We start from the raw sequence: 20,428 nt of genomic DNA, 5'->3' as shown, positions 1-20,428 counted from the left end.
GTCACAGACACATATAGTCACATACTATCACAGACACATATAGTCACATACTGTCACAGACATACACACAGTTATTAAAGAGCAGAGTCTTGCTCAGGGATTCCCAGCCTGATCCTACTCAATCTATGCAGCGTGTCAGGACAGTGAGTTTAGATCAGATTGAAATCCTCAGAGATAAGGCGGCTGACATACCATAAAGGAACAGGAGAAAAGGCACAAACCTTACATGGAGGAGGCCCTCCCTTCATCCTTTTATTGTGTAGGGTGAATTAATAGGATGCAAAGTGTGAGAGACTGGGAAACAGGTGTGTGTGTGTGTGTGTGTGTGTGTGTGTGTGTGTGTGTGTGTGTGTGTGTGTGTGTGTGTGTGTGTGTGTGTGTGTGTGTGTGTGTGTGTGTGTGTATGTGTGTATACATTCACATACACCTCACCTTGCATGGCTCTGCCTGCACCTTATCTCTTTAGAAAGAATGACTCTTGTGCATCGTCTCTTTTTAATAACCTCTCCTTTCATATCATTCTGTTTATCTCCCCTTTGCTTTCTGTTTTTTATCCCTTCACTTCTATTTTATCAGCTATCTGTCTTTTTATTATCTGCTGTGTTCTCCCACTTTCTCTTTGCTTCCCTTCTTCTCACTCTCTCTCTCACACCCTTTTCTCTATATACCTCCTTCCTCTCTCAATCTTCCTCCATCTCTCTCATTCTCCCCCTTCTCTCTCTAGCTCCTTCCATCTTGCTCTTTCCCTCCATCCGTCTTCCCTCCTTCTCTCCCTTTCCTTTCCTCTGTCTCTCTCTCCCTCCTTCTCTCTCTTTCTCCTTCCTGCTATGTCTTGTTCCCTCCTATCTCCCTCCAACTCTCTCTTTCCTTCCTTCCCTCTGCCACTCCTTCTCTTTCCTTCATTCTCTCCCTTCTTCTCTCTCTCCCTACTTCTCCCTCTTTCCCTCTCTCTCCTCCCCCCTCCCCCTCTTCTCCCCCCTCCTCTTCTCTTCCCCTCACCCTCTCTCTTCTTCTCCTCCTTCTCCACCCTCTCTCTATCTTCTCCTGCCCCTCTCTCTCCTCCCTCTCCCCCTTCTTTCTCTCTCCTTCTACTATGTCTATCCTCCCCTTCTTTCTGTCTCCGCCTCCCCCTCTCTCTCCTCCCCCTCTTCTCCACCCTCGCGCTCTCTCTCTCTCTTCTGTCCTCTCTCTTCTCCTCCCCCTCGCTCCCCCTCTTTTCTCCCCCCCTGCTCTTCTCCTCCTCCCCTGCGCTTCTCCCCTCCTCTTCTCCCCCCCCCACCCCGCTCTTCTCCTCGTCCTCCCCTCTCTCTTGTCCTCCCCCTCTCTTCTCCTCCTCCCCTCTCTCTCTTCCCCCCTCTCTCTTCTCCTCCCTCTCTCCTCTATCTCTCTTCTCCCTCCATCTATCTCTCTTCTCCCCCCACCCTCCATCTATCTCCCTTCTCCTTCCCTCTGTCTCTCTTATCCCTCCTCCCTCCCTCTCTCTCTTATCCCTCCCCCCTCCCTCTCTCTCTTCTCCCTCCTCCCTCCCTCTATCTCTCTTCTCCCTCCTCCCTCTATCTCTCTTCTCCCTCCTCTCTCTATCTCTCTTCTCCTCCCCCTCCCTCACTCTCTCTTCTCCCCCTCTTCTCCTCTCCCCTATACTCCCCACATCTCCCTCCTCCCTCTCTCTATCTTCCTATCCCTCCACTGCTCTTCTCAGCTGTAAGAGGGAGGGATTTACTCTGACGTTCAATGTTAGGGCCAAGCCTACTGTAGCTCCGAGCTGCACATGTGTGAGATGCTGGGGAAGGATTGGGGATTCCGGGAGCCACACACTGCAGGTAGGGCCGGGGAGCTGCATGTAATTCGGGTGTCTGGGAGGGTCATGTTCCCCGTCATCATGTGTCTGGATGATCATAGGAGAGGAGGCAATTGGTAGGGGGGGGGGGGGGCACAGACAGGAGTTTAGACAGATAGACAGCAGATTAGACTGACAGACAGGAGTTTAGACAGACATACAAACAGGAAATTAGACAGACAGAAGATCAAACAGACAGAAGATCAAACAGACAGGAGATCAGACAGACAGGGGATCAGACAGACAGAAGATCAGACAAATAGGATTTTAGACAGTATATCAGACAGACCGAAAATCAGACAGACAGACAGGAGATCAGACAGACAGGAGATCAGGCAGACAGGAGATCAGACAGACAGGAGATCAGACAGACAGGAGATCAGACAGACAGAAGATCAGACAGACAGAAGATCAGACAGACAGGATTTTAGACAGAAGATTAGATAGACAGGAGATTTGTCAAACAGACAAGAGATCAGACAGACAGACAGAGTTGGGTATGGGATCTGATGAGTTCAGGTTTAACACACCCAGCAGCTCTTCATCCTGTGTCTGTAATATCTGTCTGTGTATTTGTCATCACGTTTGTAGCAGCTAGAGTCGCCACATTTACATTTTAACAATACGGGACGCCAAAATTCAGGATGAAAGTGTGATGTCACAATGAGCGATGAATGATTTGCAAACACTTCGAGCTGAATGGTATCTCCTGCATAACCGCTATATTCTTTGGTTTTTATTATCTCTGCTCTTGGCGGGACGGGGAAAGACGCGCACTGAATAGGGTGACCAAATGTCCCGTTTTTTTGTTCTTTGTTCCGGTGTGATGAAATTTTAGCAAATATCCCGTTTTTTTTGTTGCGTCGGCGCCCACGCATGCGCGAAAAGCAAGCGTGTCATTATTCCTGGTAAAAATATGGTCACTCTTGTACTGAACTAACGAGTAGCATTGGGAGAGAAAGTAACGCCTGCAGGGGTGGGGGTCATGGTATTATGAGATGACCCCGGAAGTGGTATAACTTTATTATTTAACTTTATTATTTTAATAATTTAATTAAGCAACATCTATCGGAAAAGGGAACTATTACACTCAAGTAGAAATCTATTACGTTTTCCTGGCTGATGTCATTCCAGTAATTACAAGTTCAGGCATCTCATGTCAAGGCAATAAAATACAGGACAATTATTCGTCCTGACAGACCTTTCCGGGACAACGGGAGAAATCCATGAAATAAGGGACAATCCCGTATATACAGGACATATGGCAACCCTAGTAGTAGCTATTGGTGTATATCTGCATATGAATGTGTATAATAGTTGTGCTACTGTATATAGTATGTATCTGTTGTTTGTCTGTATCTATTGCCTGTGTTGGTATGACTGGAGCTGGAATAAACTCAGTTATTCTTGTTTGTTACTAAACGTTTCGTACAGCACCACAGTGTAAATAGATACAACCAGGTGTTTGCCAATAGAATATGGGCTAATATGAGGCAATAAAGATGGTAAATTAAACTAAATAAGGACAAAGCAAACAATTGTGAAAATAAAAATATTTTTAAAAGATAATGTTATGGTAAACCTAAGCTAAAACAAACTACATAAGGACAAAGACACACAACATACAACAAACAAAAGGAAAAGGGATGGGATGGAAAAGGGTATAAACAAGAGGACAATTCTTGTGACCATTGTGAGTTGCATTTTTTATTCTTTCACCAATAAACCTTATTTTACAGTATCACGCTATGGAGCTGCGCTTACTATTTTTTATATATATATGTGTGTGTGTGTATGTACAGTATATACTATGTAGAGCAGCTGGACTTTAGTTTGTGGCGTTAGGGGTGTGGGACGTGTTAGGCTGAGTTTATAGTCAGCGCGATTGTGCTAGCGCGTGACTAGCACAAATTGCCTAATACAACAAAAAAGGAGGTGCTGGAAGTGCTTTCGCTATAAAACAATAAGTGACGTGACCTCAAGTGATTAAGTAAGATCAAGAGTGTAAGGAAAACTCACACATATGAGCAGGGCTGCCTGATGTCAAACTGACCGAACAAGATCAGAACACAATAACATGTAACAAATACGAACCGGCGCCTCAAAAAATGTCCAAATATGCTGATAGATGGTATTGGGAACCTTGTTAGGAAGTCCAACCCGGATCGGCTTTGTGGATCCACAGAGAAGTGTCTCAGGACATGCGGGATTAAACACAAGAAGAAATCATAGTGTATACTGCTAGAAAAGGACAGACAAGACAAAGGAACAAATAACACAATACTGGCACACCAAAATGTGACAAACAAAAACCACACTACACCAAAAACAAAAACGGCTGAAAAACAGTTAAGCTAATTTATTTAAAATAATTAAAAGACAATAAAATTCTACAAATGTAGTGTTGTGGTGCTGATTGGACTTCCTAACAAGGTTCCCAATACCATCTATAAGCATATTTGGAAATTTTTTGAGGCGCCGGTTCGAATTTGTTATAACAAATTGCCTAATACCTATGAGGCCGCTCGGTGCACGACGGCGCGACTGCGAATTGAAAATACCAAAAATGTTGTCCTTTCAAGCGCGGCCGCGTGACGTCTGCGTCATGTGAAGCGGTTCAGCCAATGAGGGCGAGCCAGCTTTGTGACGCCTCCGCCACACCTCCCCAATCTCCTGCAGCCAAGTTCCCAGATCGCTGGGGCTGCAGGAGAGCGCGAGGCGAAGCGCTCCGTCATGCGCGGGCGTGCGCAGGTACTATAATCGTAGCCTTGCGTGGGTGGGGTTTGATTCTGTCTCTGCGTGTCACTTTTCTCTCCCTCCGGGGTGTCTGTGAGGGTCGGTTTGGTGAATTTCCATAATGCTGAGCTGTGCTGTCAGGTTTGGGATATTTTAATCGCATCTGTGTCGTTTGTAAGAAATGTGTTAATCACTGAAGTGTGGGGAAGTTGTGAAAGAAAGGGAAACAATATCGCACACAGATGTGGCGTTTTAATCCATCTCATTACATGATGTGTCTGCACAATGAGTACACGGACTCTGAGACATGTACCCTCTGTCACTGCAGGTTTCATTCGCCCCCAGATCTGCTCCCTGCTTCTAGTTTTGGGTCAGAGAGCGGGTTGGATACCTTTTAAACCTTTAACCCCTTTCCTGCTGGGTGTGTCTTCTGAACACATTCAGTACTGGAACATTACTCTTATACCTGAAACACTTCATGCCTTGTACACGTGATACCCGAAACACGCCACGCCTTGTACACATGATACCCGAGCCACTTCTTGTACACGTGATACCCGAGCCGCATCTAGTACACATGATACCTGGAACACTCCACGCCTTGTACACGTGATACCTGGAACACTCCACGCCTTGTACACGTGATACCTGGAACACTCCACGCCTTGTACACGTGATACCTGAAACATTCCACATCTTGTACACGTGATCTCTGAAACACGCCCAGTCTTGTACACGTGATTCCTGAAACACGCCACGTCTTGTACACATGATCTCTGAAACACTCCACTTCCTGTACATGAGACATCTCAAACACTTCACGCCTTGTATAGGTGACACCTGAAAGACTCCACACCACGTGCATGCGATACATGAAACACTACATGCTTTGTACATGCGGTACATTAAATAGTTTGTCTAATGTTTACTAATAAGTGATAAGTTATCAAACAAATTCATTCACCCGAATGCGCTGTAAGGTATCTTCTTCTGGCATTGTACCACTTAGTGCATATGGGACGGTGGGCCTTACACGTGGGACTATGTGCCTTACACGTGGGACTATGTGCCTTACACGTGGGACTCTGTGCCTTACACATGGGACTATATGCCTTACACGTGGTACTCTGTGAATAACACGTGGGACTCTGTGCCTTACACGTGGGACTCTGTGCCTTAGACGTGGTACTCTGTGAATAACACGTGGGACTCTGTGCCTTACACGTGAGACTCTGTGCCTTACACGTGGGACTCTGTGCCTTACACGTGGGACTCTGTGCCTTACACGTGGGACTCTGTGCCTTACACGTGGCACTCCTCACTTGCCCATTTTTCTTTTGCTGACATTGGTTTTTAGAATAATGCAGCTTTTTTAGTCTCTAACCTCCATCATACCGAGGAATGAATGTGACATCAATGACATTTATACTGAGGTGGCCGTGGTGGTCCCCGCGCTCCTGGTTTGTCTTGGAGACTCATCCTAGTGACAAGCATCATTTCAGGAAACATAGCGAGCTCTAAAAAGAAGTGACCACACAGACTCTGTCACACAGACAGAAGGGACGTATGGCCACACAGACTGTCACAGAGACAGAAGGGACGTATGACCACACAGACTGTCACACAGACAGAAGGGACATATGGTCACAGAGACAGAAGGGACGTATGGCCACACAGACTGTGTCACAGAGACAGAAGGTACGTATGGTCACAGAGAGAGAAGGGACGTGTGGTCACAGAGACAGAAGGGACGTATGGTCACAGAGACAGAAGGGACGTATGGTCACAGAGAGAGAAGGGACGTGTGGTCACAGAGAGACTGACGTTGCCAGAGATCCTGGGATACAGAGACAGGTTTCTCTGACACAGACTGATGGGATCCATGGACTATTCCTTTGTCACACGGTACTTGTTACTTCATCCGAAGTGCAACCTATTACATAGAGTGTTTCAAACTATATCTAACCTCTGATGCTCTGCTGATGAGTGTGTAAATCAGGAGTAGGGATCTGCACAGGGATCTGCTGATGAGTGTGTAAATCAGGAGTAGGGATCTGCACAGGGATCTGCTGATGATTAATGTGTAGGGTCAGGAAGAAAGTTTTGTTCTGTATTCACAATGAGCCTTAGGAACAAGAAGCACAGAACATGCAGGACACGTGGGGTGCAGGACACGCAGGGTGCATGGTACTGTATGTGCAGGACACGCAGGTTGAATTGTATGTGCAGGACACGCAGGGTGCATGGTATGTGCAGGACACGCAGGGTGCATGGCACTGTATGTGCAGGACATACAGGGTGCATGGTACTATATGTGCAGGACACACGTTGCACTGGACATGCGTGTGCAGGACACGCAGGGTGTATTGTGTGTGCAGGACACGCAGGGTGCATGGTATGTGCAGGACACGCAGGGTGCATGGTATGTGCAGGACACGCAGGGTGCATGGTATGTGCAGGACACGCAGGGTGCATTGTGTGTGCAGGACACGTAGAGTGCATGGTATGTGCATGACACGCAGGGTGCATGGCATGTGCAGGACACGTAGGGTGCAGGTTATGTGCAGGACACGCAGGGTGCATGGTATGTGCAGGACACGCATGGTGCATGGTATGTGCAGGACACACGTGCACAGGACACGCAGAGTAAACAGGACTTGCGGGACACATGGCTCGGTGTTGCTGTGAGGTCAGGCAGTTGGATGCATGAATTGCTGTCAGTGTTTGGCTGTCCCTGTGCCTCGTGCTGCCCATTGTCTCCCACACATGGGGACGTGATGGCACAAAACCTCTCCTGTGTGTTTGCAGACTCTGCATCTTTATTTGCTAGTAACACAAACAGTGCGTTTCCTTCCTGCGGATTCTCCTCGCTCAGCCAGAAAACGCTGGGTCTTTCTCTCTCTGGTAATTGGAGCAGAGTCCCAGGGATTGAAGGAGATTGCGGCTGATATGACATTGTTTGCCAGGTTTATAATTTAGCCATTTCATGTGGAGGAGCCAAATCCTGCGGAGAGTCTCATTAATCAAACGGACAACAAGAACTGCAGACAACACGAGGCAAAGGGGGAGGCAGGAACCTGAGCTCCCACAGCCCCAAGCCTACAACCACCCCCCTTACTCAGGGCCTAATACCTATCCAGCATTCAGGGCCTTATACCCATCCAGCACTCAGGGCCTGATACCCCTCCAGCACTCAGGGCCTGATACCTCTCCAGCACTCGGGGCCTGATACCCCTCCCGCACTCAAGGCCTGATACCCATCCAACACTCAGGGCCTGATACCCATCCAGCACTCAGGGTCTGATACCCCTCCAGCACTCAGGGCCTGATACCCCTTCAGCACTCGGGGCCTGATACCCATCCAGCACTCAGGTCCTGATACCCCTTCAGCACTTGGGGCCTGATACCCCTTCAGCACTCAAGTCCTGATACCCATCCAGCACTCAGGGCCTGATACCCCTTCAGCACTCGGGGCCTGATACCCATCCAGCACTCGGGGCCTGATACCCATCCAGCACTCGGGGTCTGATACCTATCCAGCACTCAGGGCCTGATACCCATCCAGCACTCATGGCCTGATACCTATCCAGCACTCACGGTCTGATACCCCTCCAGCACTCAAGGCCTGATACCCATCCAGCACTCGGGGCCTGATACCCATCCAGCACTCGGGGCCTGATACCCCTCCAGCACTCGGGGCCTGATATCCCTCCAGCACTCGGGGCCTGATACCCATCCAGCACTCAGGGCCAGATACCCCTTCAGCACTCGGGGCCTGATACCCCTCCAGCACTCAGGGCCTGATACCCCTCCCGCACTCAGGGCCTGATACCCCTCCCGCACTCAGGGCCTGATATCCCTCCAGCACTCAGGGACTGATACCCCTCCAGCACTCAGGGCCTGATACCCCTCCAGCACTCAGGGCCTGATACCCCTCCAGCACTCAGGGCCTGATACCCCTCCCGCACTCAGGGCCTGATATCCCTCCAGCACTCAGGGCCTGATACCCCTCCAGCACTTAGGGCCTGATACCCCTCCAGCACTAAGGGCCTGATACTCCTCCAGCACTGAGGGCCTGATACCCCTCCAGCACTCAGGGCCTGATACCCCTCCAGCACTCAGGGCCTGATACCCCTCCAGCACCAAGGGCCTGATACCCCTCCAGCACTCAGGGCCTGATACCCCTCAAGCACTGAGGGCCTGATACCCATCCAGCACTCAGGGCCTGATATCCCTCCAGCACTCAGGGCCTGATACCCTCCTGCACTCAGGGCCGGAGTCCCCTCTCCTTTTCTCAGAGTCTAAGTCTACCACCTCAGAGCCTGAGCTCCATCGACACTTATTCAGAGCCTGAAACCTCCAATCATTCAGAGCCAGTCACCTCCCCTTACTCAGAGCTTGACCCCCCCCCCACACATACACACTTATTCAGAGCTTGAGACCCCCCTACTCAGACTCTGAGACACCTCCACTCCATACTCTGAGTCTGAGTCCCCCACACACACACTCAGTGCCTGAGCACACTTAAGTACACCTTGCTTAGAGCCTGCACCTGCTCACTCAGAGGCTGCGTTCCCTGCCCCCACAGTGGCTGTACTCATCTCCCCCCCTTATACTTTCACACGCTAACAAACTGGACACAACTTGGTATCCTCCACACCACACATCTGTACTCAACAATCTGCAGGGTGTGAACATTTACAGTTGGGTTAGGGTCAGGGTGAATGTTATGGGTGTACAGGGCCAGGACGTACTTGTAAACGAGAGGTAACTCTCAATGCATTATTTCCTGGGGAAACATTTTATTAAACTTGTATTTTAGTGATAGTATGCATGACAACTTTACATACATTTTTCCTTATTTTTTTTTTTTTGGGGGGGGGACCACGTATCGCAAATCATATAAAATAATAGTGCGGGGGTGGGGGGTGAGGAGGGATACCGGAACATCTTTATCCAACATATTTTTAACATAAAGCGCTGAGTACACTTTTGGCGCTATATAAATAAAGACATACAATACAATACAGTAAAACATACAGGTCTAACAATACTTCTGGTGAAACATTTTATAACTACATTTGGGGTAAGTGTTAGGATAGGGGTTGTGTTATGGGTGTACATGACCATTTGGGATTAGTGTTAGGATAGGGGTAGTGTTATGGGTGTACAGCACCATTTTGTGTTAGTATTAGGATAGGGGGTCGTATTATGGGTGTACAGGTCTATTTGGGTTAGTGTTAGGATTAATATTATGGGTGTAAAGGTTAGGGTTAGTTTCAATAGTTTTCATATTTGTACTGGTTAGGATTGTGATATAGGTGAGTGTTAGTGTATGGTTAGGATTGTGATATAGGTGAGAGTTAGTGTATGGTTAGGATTGTGATATAGGTGAGTGTTAGTGTATGGTTAGGATTGTGATATAGGTGAGTGTTAGTGTATGGTTAGGATTGTGATATAGGTGAGTGTTAGTGTATGGTTAGGATTGTGATATAGGTGAGTGTTAGTGTATGGTTAGGATTGTGATATAGGTGAGTGTTAGTGTATGGTTAGGATTGTGATATAGGTGAGTGTTAGTGTATGGTTAGGATTGTGATATAGGTGAGTGTTAGTGTATGGTTAGGAGTGTACAGATAAATGTAGGGTTCATGCCGTGGGTTTGCATAGGGTTAGTCTTGGTTAGAGCAGTGGGGTCTGTGTATGGTACATGCAGGAATTTCTCCTCCACGCTTTAGACACTGAGCTGCTTTTCTTTGGATACTGAGCTGTGAGCGCTCAGGGCTGAAACGTGTCTTTAACCTTCTCACCATTTCACTTTCCTCCCCAGCTATTCCGCTCTTAACCCCTGATGTATATCAAGTGAAAGAGCGGAGTCTGCGGGGGGAACCGGTTACTTTGCCTTGTGCTCTCACACTGGATTGGGGATTTCTGTTCTCTGACGCTCCGTGGCACAGGGACAAGCTGCCTCCCTTTGATAACATTTCATTTCCATGTCAGGCTTTTTTTTTTAACGAGTCTAAAATTTGAGTCTTTTACCAGGAAAACATCTACATCTACATCGCCCGAAAGGCGGACAGCCTTTGGCACAGCCAAAGGGTGTGAGCCATTTGCTGCCGTTTGGTGATGTTGAAGCTTCTCTATTTCGATCTGAAACTCACCAGCCCTTTATCCCCTGTACCCAATTTGCCAACTCTATCTGTCCATGAAATGTCTGTGAACTGACTGTATAAACCTGTTCTTGTAATGTAACCATGTATTGTCATAACCCTGTGCCCAGGAAAACCTGAAAACCAGAGGTGACGCTCAATGTATTACTTCCTGGTAAAACATTTTATAAATAGTTAAAGTGGTGTGTCTGCAGAGATAACTGGAATATCGTAACATAAGCATTTATATCTCTGGCTGAATAAAATGGGTGGATGGCTCTGGAGGTTGGTGTGGGACACAATCTCTCTCCCATATGGGAGTATCTCTCCGGGTAGGAGAGGATGTGTCCCTGTGGAATATTCGGTGACAGGGCTTCTTCACGAGCCGTCCGTGCTAATTTCTTTCCTTAATAATGATGTCCTGTTGTAAGTGTGGAGTTCGGCGGAATTGAAACACAAGTTTTCTCAAGCAGAAAATGACTTCCCCCTCCCAGCCCTGTGTAAGGAGATAAATAATTGTGTAATAAAAAGCCAGCGCCGACACATCCCTGAGCTGCTCCCCTAAGGCAGGCATTCAGAATCTGCGTCCTGCACAGCCGGAGTGTCACAATGTGACAATCTCGTTAGCATGTATCCAAGGGGTGGCCAACTCCAGTCCTCAAGGGCCACCAACAGGCCAGGTTTTATGGATATCCCTGCTTCAGCACAGGTGGCACAGGTTTTATGGATATGCCTGCTTCAGCACAGGTGGCCCAATCAGTGGCTCGACTGAGCCACTGATTGAGCCACCTGTGCTGAAGCAGGGATATCCATAAAACCTGGCCTGTTGGTGGCCCTTGAGGACAGGAGTTGGCTACTCCCTGATCTAACACCTGACACAGGCATGGCTAGATACTTGGCCTTTAATTAAATTTCTGTTTAACCCTTCTGCTTTCGTAGACCTCAGGAACGCGTTGGAATGGCAGAGCAGCACTTTAAATGGCCCGTCAGCCCCACCGACATTTATTTATTACTCTGCTACATGGGCACAGCTGTGTTTGGGTATAATGGCCTGCGGTGCACAGACCAGCATACTAAGATTACTGAGGGAGGGGACGTGGTGGGACACGAGACAGCTGCATCTAGTAAAGGGAGGTCTATAGGTGTGCGATACAGATCTGGCGATGATCGAGATGCAGACGCAGCACAGAATAGAACGTTATTTTTGCTTGCATCTGAAAGATGTAGGAAATGCATTTTTTTCCCATGTGATCCAGATCATTAGCAAAGGACGGCAGCAACAATAAATGTCACACATTCCCTTAAATATGTGTGCGTCTTGTAACTCCCTGTGTTGACGCCCGAGGCCAGTGTTTTTTTTAACCTTTTTTTGGTTAAGGAACACTATAATTATATTGTGAAATTCTGCAGAACCCCAACCCTCTCTAATAGCGCGTCTGACATCAGATCCATGGTAAGGAACCCCAACCCTCTCTAATAGAGCATCTGAGATCGAATGCATTGTAAGGAGCCCCAACCCTCTCTATTAGTGCATCTAGGATCCGACGCATTGTAAGGGACCACAAACCTTTCTAATAGTGCCTCTGTGATTCCATACATTGTAAGGAACCCCATCCCTCTTTTATAGTGTGTCTGAGATCAGATCCATTATAAGGAACCCCAACCCTCTCTAATAGCGCGTCTGAGATCAGTTGCATTGTTAGGAACCAAACCCCTCTCTAATAGTGCATCTAGGATCAGCTGCTTTGTAAGGAACCCCAACCCTCTCTAATAGCGCGTCTGAGATCAGATGCATTGTAAGTTCTTCTGTATTTGATACAATTTTCAGATGACCTGATAATTGGGGTGTGCCCTTTAGGGACGCCCAGGGATAGGGTGACCATATTATTCAAGGCACAAATCTCTCGCATGAGCAAACGTCGAGCACCCATCGCGCATGGGTGGCCGGCAAGCACAACAACCGACCATATTTTGATAGATTTCGGGACACCGGGATAGAGGGCAAAAAACAAACCAGGACGTCTGGTCACCCCAGCCAGGAAACCCCTGTTGAAAAGCACTGTTCTAAGCATTAAAGCAGCCAAAATTCATAGAAAGCTGAGATGTTTAGTAAATGCCCTAAAAACGGATCGCGATAAATCTGCCACTCGCATGAATTCCACAAACTCAATCCAGAGAACGTTACATATCTGCAGCATGTGAGACCATGTGACGCCTATAACCTACTTTCTGTTGCACTGAAGAACCTCATGTATCCGCTGATCCCCTGCGGGGTTAAGCAGTGTACAATATAGAAACACAGAGATATACTGTACTGTATATTGCACAGGGGTTGTCCTGCAGAACCGCCACATGTACCCCGGGTACAGGTACATGTATACCTGTACCTATTGGACTCAATGACCACATGATTGGGGATAGAGAATAGAGTATTGGCGGGGGGGCACAAGGAGCTGTGTGTGTGGGGGGGGGCACAGGGAGCTGTGTGTGTGTATGGGAAGGCACAGGGAGCTGTGCGTGTGGGGGCACAGGGAGCTGTGTGTGTGTATGGGGGGGCACAGGGAGCTGTGTGGGGGGGGGGCACAGGGAGCTGTGTGTGTATGGGAAGGCACAGGGAGCTGTGTGTGTGTATGGGAAGGCAAAGGGAGCTGTGTGTAGGGTGGGGGGCACAGGAAGCTGTGTGTGTGGGGCACAGGGAGCTGTGTGTGTGTATGGGGGCACAGGGAGCTGTGTGTGGGGGGGGCACAGGGAGCTGTGTGTGTGTATGGGAAGGCACAGGGAGCTGTGTGGGGGGGGGGCACAGGGAGCTGTGTGTAGGGTGGGGGGCACAGGGAGCTGTGTGGGTTAGGGGGGCACAGGGAGCTGTGTGTGTGTGGTGGGGGGGGGTACAGGGAGCTGTGTGTTTGTGGGGCACAGGGAGCTGTGTGTGGGGGGGGGAACAGGGAGCTGTGTGTGGGGGGGGCACAGGGAGCTGTGTGTGGGGGGGGGGGGCACAGGGAGCTGTGTGTGGGGGGGGGGCACAGAAAGCTGTGTGTGTGTGTGGGGGGGGGGTAATTAAAGCTGTGTGTGCTGTGTCCTGTGTTGGCTGGATTTGTTTGTGTATCTCTTTGTCAGGCACCTCACTTACCAGCTCTGCGGGCCGTCAGCTCCTGACCTAATTTTCAGAGCACCACTCCCATCAGCTGAGCAAGGAAATGACCCCCTAAAAAACCTGTCTGAGCTTTGAAATCTGAGAAGTACATTACAGAATCTGCGCTGCACGAGGGACCCCCCCCCTTCAGTCCGTGCTGCGTGAGTGACCCCCCCTCAGTCCGTGCTGCGTGGGTGACCCCCCCTCAGTCCGTCCTGCGCGAGGGACCCCTCCCCCCCCACTCAGTCCGTGCTGCGTGAGGGACCCCCCCTCAGTCCGTGCTGCGTGGGTGACCCCCCCCCCCCCAGTCCCTGCTGTGCGAGGGACCCCCAGCTAGCCCATTGGTTATCTCTTTGAAACTTGACCCTGACACCTGACATATGTCAGGGTCAAGCTTCAAAGAGATAACCAATGGGATAGCTGGGGGTCCCTCACACAGCAGGGACTGGGGGGTCCCTCACGCAGGCTTCCGAGCCTGTCAATCAAGTGATGAATATTTGTGCCTTACACTGGCAAAGATTTTCCTATTCCATCCACTAACACAGGAGTGGCCAACTCCTGCCCTCAAGGGCTAACAACAGGCCAGGTATTAGAGGTTACCCTGCTTCAGCACAGCTTGCTCATTCAGTGAATGACTGCACCACTTGTGCTGAAGCAACGCTAAAAACCTGACCTGTTGATGGCCCTTGAGGATTGGAGTTGGCCACACCTCCATTAGTACTCCTGGGAAATTAACATTTTAATAAACGTGCTAAGATTATCACAGGTGTGAAAGCCATTCGCTGTTATGTAATATGTTGTCATATGCCGGCCCGCCAATGGGGGGGAACACAAGGACACCTGTCCCCGGGGTGACAGCAGGGGAGGCTTACACTGGCAGTCCAAACCTGGAAGTTAGGCCGTGGCAAAAGTCGGGCCCAACTTCAGTTTTCTGGACCCTGGACCCTGTACCCCTGCTCCAAAGGGAGGGCCAGTGGGAAGGAGACCGGCAGAGAGGGGGGAAGGGAGGGGAAGAGTGAGAGGTGGGGAGAGAAGGGGAGAGAGGTGGGGCAGATAGTGAGTGAGGGGGAGTGAAAAGTGGGGAGAGAGGGAGTGAAAAGGGGGGGGAGAGTGAGAGAGGGAGGAGTGAGTGAAAAAGAGGGGAAGAGTGAGAGAGGGGGGTGTAAGTGAAAGGGGGAAAGAGTGAGTGTGAAAGGGGGGGAGAGATAGAGAGGGGGGAATGCATGGCTGCCGTCATGGGGGGGGTGGACACCTCCCCCCACACAACTCTGTGCCCCGTGAATGTTGGGGCACTGGTCATATGTTGTGATACTTCATCAACACTGTCATTGAATTTTATGATTCTTTGATATTATCTATACTGGAATATGTTGTGTTATCACTATATGCCACGTGCTATATCTGTATAGGTCCCATTATCAAATGTGTGGTGCATATCTCCTACCCTAACCCTCCATAATTGCTCCCTATAACTCCTATTACCCCATATAACCGCTCCCTGTAACTCCTCCTATTGCACCACATAACCGCTCCCTGTAACTCCTCCTATTGCCCCACATAACCACTCCCTATAACTCCTATTACCCCATATAGCCGCTCCCTGTAACTGCTCCTATTGCCCCATATAACCGCTCCCTGTATCTCCTATTGCCCCATATAACAGCTCCCTATAACTCCTCCTATTGCCCCATATAACAGCTCACTATAACAGCTCCTATTCACTGTATGATAGAGTTGTGGTGGCTTTCTTGTTCCTCTGGTGCATTCATTATATTGGGATATGCTGTAATATTCTGTACAAACTGCCATTGGATTCTATGGCCATTCTGCATTATATTGGGGATATGTTGTGTTATTTGGGGAACGATGTTACAAGCTGCATCTATACGTGTGTACGGGACCCGGGTGTCTGTGTGAGCTGCAGGATTATTTCAGGGCTGTGATCCCCAGCCTAGCGCTCTGTGGGGGGTTATTCAATAAACCGCGATACTCAATGGGAGTTTACATGCAAAAATGCCCCAACTGGAACTATCGCAGTGAATGACACTGCGGGTTTCTGAGACACTAGGCTTCTGCGTTCACTTTTTAGGGTGTTTGGGTGTTGGTGGGAGGCTGCGGGGTTTCTACAGGGCAATAAGGCAGTGTTGAGATTTCCCGCACGAGGAGAGAGAGGAGAATTCATGTTCACAGAAGAGACAAGTTGTTCCATTAATAATAGATGTCTCCTCCTGACCTGCAGCGGATGCATATTACTCTGTCTCTTATCACACACAATAATCCGGGGTGAGGCAGGAAAGACGGGTGTGATGTCACAGCCACGGCGTGGCGGAAGGGACACCGGGGGGCAAAGCTGATGAGGGTTGGTGGGATAGGTTTGTTTTGATGGTGCTTCATTGGGAGAGGGGTGGGGGGCTTCTGGTGGGACATGCTGCTAAATGACAGAGGTGTCTCAGGTGAGAGGATGACCTCCAGGGATACTCCAGGCAGATGAAGGAGACTCCCGCTTACAAAATATGAAGCCTCCCCCAGCAGGGAGAATGTGATGGAGTCTCACCCCAGGGAGGAAGCGGTCCCACTGCAATCACTGCATCATTCCCCACCCCCCTATCTATCACAGGGTACAGCACAACCATCACCTTGCACCCAACCTGCTGACAGTGCACTCAGCACCAGCCAGCCCCTTCCCCATGAGCCTGCAGCCTGAGCAGTACAGAGGATGCTTTAGGGAAGAGTGTGTGGGGATATATGAGGTGTTACAGCAGTGAGGGGTGAGGGTGGAGCAGAGGGAATCCCATAGTACAACCTGCAACCCTCACCACACACCGAGAGAGAGAGAGAACAGCCTGTGATGGAGGAGGGGGGCAGGAGGTCACACTCTGAGGGGCACAGCTATCTCCCACAACACACCAACCCTCTGTAATTAGTTGTAAGATAAAAGTGCTTAATTCCAGGCAGTTATTAATCAGCCTCACAGGGCCAAGGAATGAAGGCAAATCTCCAAAACAGCAAAGTCAGAGGCTCTTTCTCTGCTATTACTCCTCTCCACTCTCCCTCCTTCCTCTGATCTCCCTCCTCTCCACTCTACCTCCTTCCTCTGATCTCTCTCCTCTCCACTCTCCCTCCTTCCTCTGATCTCCCTCCTTCCTCTGATCTCCCTCCTCTCCACTCTACCTCCTTCCTCTGATCTCCCTCCTCTCCACTCTACCTCCTTCCTCTGATCTCCCTCCTCTCCACTCTCCCTCCTTCCTCTGATCTCCCTCCACTCTACCTCCTTCCTCTGATCTCCCTCCTCTCCACTCTCCCTCCTTCCTCTGATCTCCCTCCTTTCCACTCTCCCTCCTTCCTCTGATCTCCCTCCTCTCCACTCTGCTCCCCCTCCTCCCTCTGCTCCCCCTCCTCCCTCTGCTCCCCCTCCTCCCCACTCCATTCTCCCTCCTCCCTCTGTTCTCCCTCCTTTCTGCTCTCCCTCCTCTCCACTCTCCCTCCGCTCTCCCTCCTCTCCTCTCAACTATCTCTCCTCCCTCTGCTTTCCCTTCTCTCCCTCCATCCTCTGCTTTCCCTTCCTCCTTCGTCTCCTCCTCACCCTCCATCCTCTCCCTCCACCCTCTGCTCTCCCTCCACCTTCTGCCCTCCTACTATCTGCTTCCCCTCTTCCTCCTCTCCATTCTTCCTGCTCTTCCTCTCCCTGCTCTTCCTCTCTCTGCTCACCCTCTCTCCTCTTCCTCTCTCTGCTCTCTCTCCTCTTCCTCTCTCCACTTCCTCTCTGCTGTCCACTCCTCTCCACTCTTTCTCTCTTTCCTCTCTGCGCTCTGCTCTTGCTCTCTCTCTCCTCACTGCTCTCTCTCCTGGTCCTACTTTCCCCCTTCCTCTCCATAATCTTGCTTCTCTCCTTCCAATCACTCTGTTCTCTCCCTTCACTCTCTCTCTCTCCTTCCTAGCTCCTATTCTATTCCCTCTCTTCTCATCTTTTCCTGTGTGGTTCTATAGAGCAATTTTGGAGGCTTGAGTTGGTCATCTGGATTATTTCTCCCTCTCTCCTCTCTCCCTCCATCTGTCCCCCCTCCTTCCATCACTTTACATTGTAATAAATAAGTTATTTAGCTTCTGGCTCCCGACCTCTAAGTTCTGGGCAGCCCCTAATTATGCCGTGCTTCCCCCTGACTAATCACACTAAAAGGCTGTGCTCCCCGGGGGGCTGTGGGTGATCCCACTATGAGCTGTGCCAGGAGGAGAGTGCTTAGTACTACTCTGCATGACGTGATGCTCAGCCTGGGGTAGGCTTCTGTCATGGCCTTAATACTGAGGGGTCTCCTGGCTGTACTGTGGGGGTGCTGATTACCATGGCGGGGGACATTTGTGACCTCAACGGGACACCTTGATATATGGGTGACGGGAGCCTGATCTTGCCCCTCCACTGTCACACGACAGACTTGAGGGGAAGAATGGGGTCATTGGGAAGAGTTATCAGATATATAGGTAATGTGCAGTACCAAGTATACTGTGCGTATAGATGTTCTGTACCTGTGTATAGTGTGTGTATAGATGTTCTGTACCCAGATATACTGCGGGTATGGATGTGCTGTACCCAGATATACTGTGGGTATGGATGTGCTGTACCTGGATATACTGCGGGTATGGATGTGCTGTACCTGGATATACTGCGTGAATGGATGTGCTATACCTGGATATACTGCGGGTATGGATGTGCTGTACCTGGATATACTGCGTGAATGGATGTGCTGTACCTGGATATACTGTGGGTATGGATGTGCTGTACCCAGATATACTGCGTGAATGGATGTGCTGTACCTGGATATACTGCGGGTATGGATGTGCTGTACGTGGATATACTGCGGGTATGGATGTGCTGTACCCGGATATACTGCGTGAATGGATGTGCTGTACCTGGATATACTGTGGGTATGGATGTGCTGTACCTGGATATACTGCGTGAATGGATGTGCTGTACCTGGATATACTGTGGGTATGGATGTGCTGTACCCAGATATACTGCGGGAATGGATGTGCTGTACCTGGATATACTGTGGGAATGGATGTACTGTAACTGGATATACTGTGGGTATGGATGTGCTGTACCCAGATATACTGCGGGAATGGATGTGCTGTACCTGGATATACTGCGGGTATGGATGTGCTATACCTGGATATACTGCGGGTATGGATGTGCTGTACCTGGATATACTGCGTGAATGGATGTGCTGTACGTGGATATACTGCGGGTATGGATGAACTGTACCTGGATATACTGCGGGTATGGATGTGCTGTACCTGGATATACTGCGGGTATGGATGTGCTGTACCTGGATATACTGCGGGTATGGATGTGCTGTACCTGGATATACTGTGGGTATGGATGTGCTGTACCTGGATATACTGCGGGTATGGATGTGCTGTACCTGGATATACTGTGGGTATGAATGGTCTGTACCTGGATATACTGCGTGAATGGATGTGCTGTACCTGGATATACTGTGGGTATGGATGTGCTGTACCTGGATATACTGTGGGTATGAATGGTCTGTACCTGGATATACTGCGGGAATGGATGTGCTGTACCCAGATATACTGCGGGAATGGATGTGCTGTACCCAGATATACTGCGGGTATGGATGTGCTGTACCTGGATATACTGCGTGAATGGATGTGCTGTACCTGGATATACTGCGGGTATGGATGTGCTGTACCTGGATATACTGCGGGTATGGATGTGCTGTACCCGGATATACTGTGGGTATGGATGTGCTGTACCTGGATATACTGCGGGTATGAATGTGCTGCACCCGGATATACTGCGGGTATGGATAGTCTGTACCCAGATATACTGCGGGTATGAATGGTCTGTACCCGGATATACTGCGGGTATGGATGTGCTGTACCTGGATATACTGCGGGTATGGATGTGCTGTACCTGGATATACTGCGGGTATGGATAGTCTGTACCCAGATATACTGCGGGTATGGATGGTCTGTACCCAGATATACTGTGGGTATGGATGGTCTGTACCCGGATATACGGTGGGTATGGATGTGCTGTACCCGGATATACTACGGGTATGAATGGTCTGTACCCGGATATACTGCGGGTATGAATGGTCTGTAGCCGGATATACTGCGTGTATGAATGGTCTGTACCCAGATATACTGCGGGTATGAATGGTCTGTACCCAGATATACTGCGGGTATGAATGGTCTGTACCCGGATATACTGCGGGTATGAATGGTCTGTACCCGGATATACTGCGGGTATGAATGGTCTGTACCCGGATATACTGTGGGTATGAATGGTCTGTACCCGGATATACTGCGGGTATGAATGGTCTGTACCCGGATATACTGCGGGTATGAATGGTCTGTACCCGGATATACTGCGGGTATGAATGGTCTGTACCCGGATATACTGCGGGTATGAATGGTCTGTACCCGGATATACTGTGGGTATGGATGGTCTGTACCCAGATATACTGTGGGTATGGATGGTCTGTACCCAGATACACTGCGGGTATTGATGTGCTGTACCTGGGTATACTGTGGGTATGGATAGTCTGTACTAATACTAGG

The 20,428-nt window shown here is 49.5% G+C and overlaps 1 protein-coding gene across 1 annotated transcript in view; it reads left to right on the top strand.

Annotated features, from left to right (window-relative positions):
• Nucleotides 1-1,670: 1,670 nt before the first annotated feature.
• LOC142468302 (contactin-4-like) overlaps nucleotides 1,671-20,428 on the top strand; it is a 115,856-nt gene continuing 97,098 nt past the window's right edge. The window contains exon 1 of the mRNA XM_075574716.1: nucleotides 1,671-1,820. The gene's annotated coding sequence lies outside the window, so the exon portion shown is untranslated. The remainder of the gene's footprint in view (nucleotides 1,821-20,428) is intronic.

The sequence above is a fragment of the Ascaphus truei genome, chromosome 17 (assembly GCF_040206685.1).
Source record: "Ascaphus truei isolate aAscTru1 chromosome 17, aAscTru1.hap1, whole genome shotgun sequence".
Lineage (NCBI taxonomy): Eukaryota > Metazoa > Chordata > Amphibia > Anura > Ascaphidae > Ascaphus > Ascaphus truei.
The sequence above is the reverse complement of the archived record's forward strand: the minus strand, read 5'-3'. Positions and strand labels throughout refer to the sequence as shown.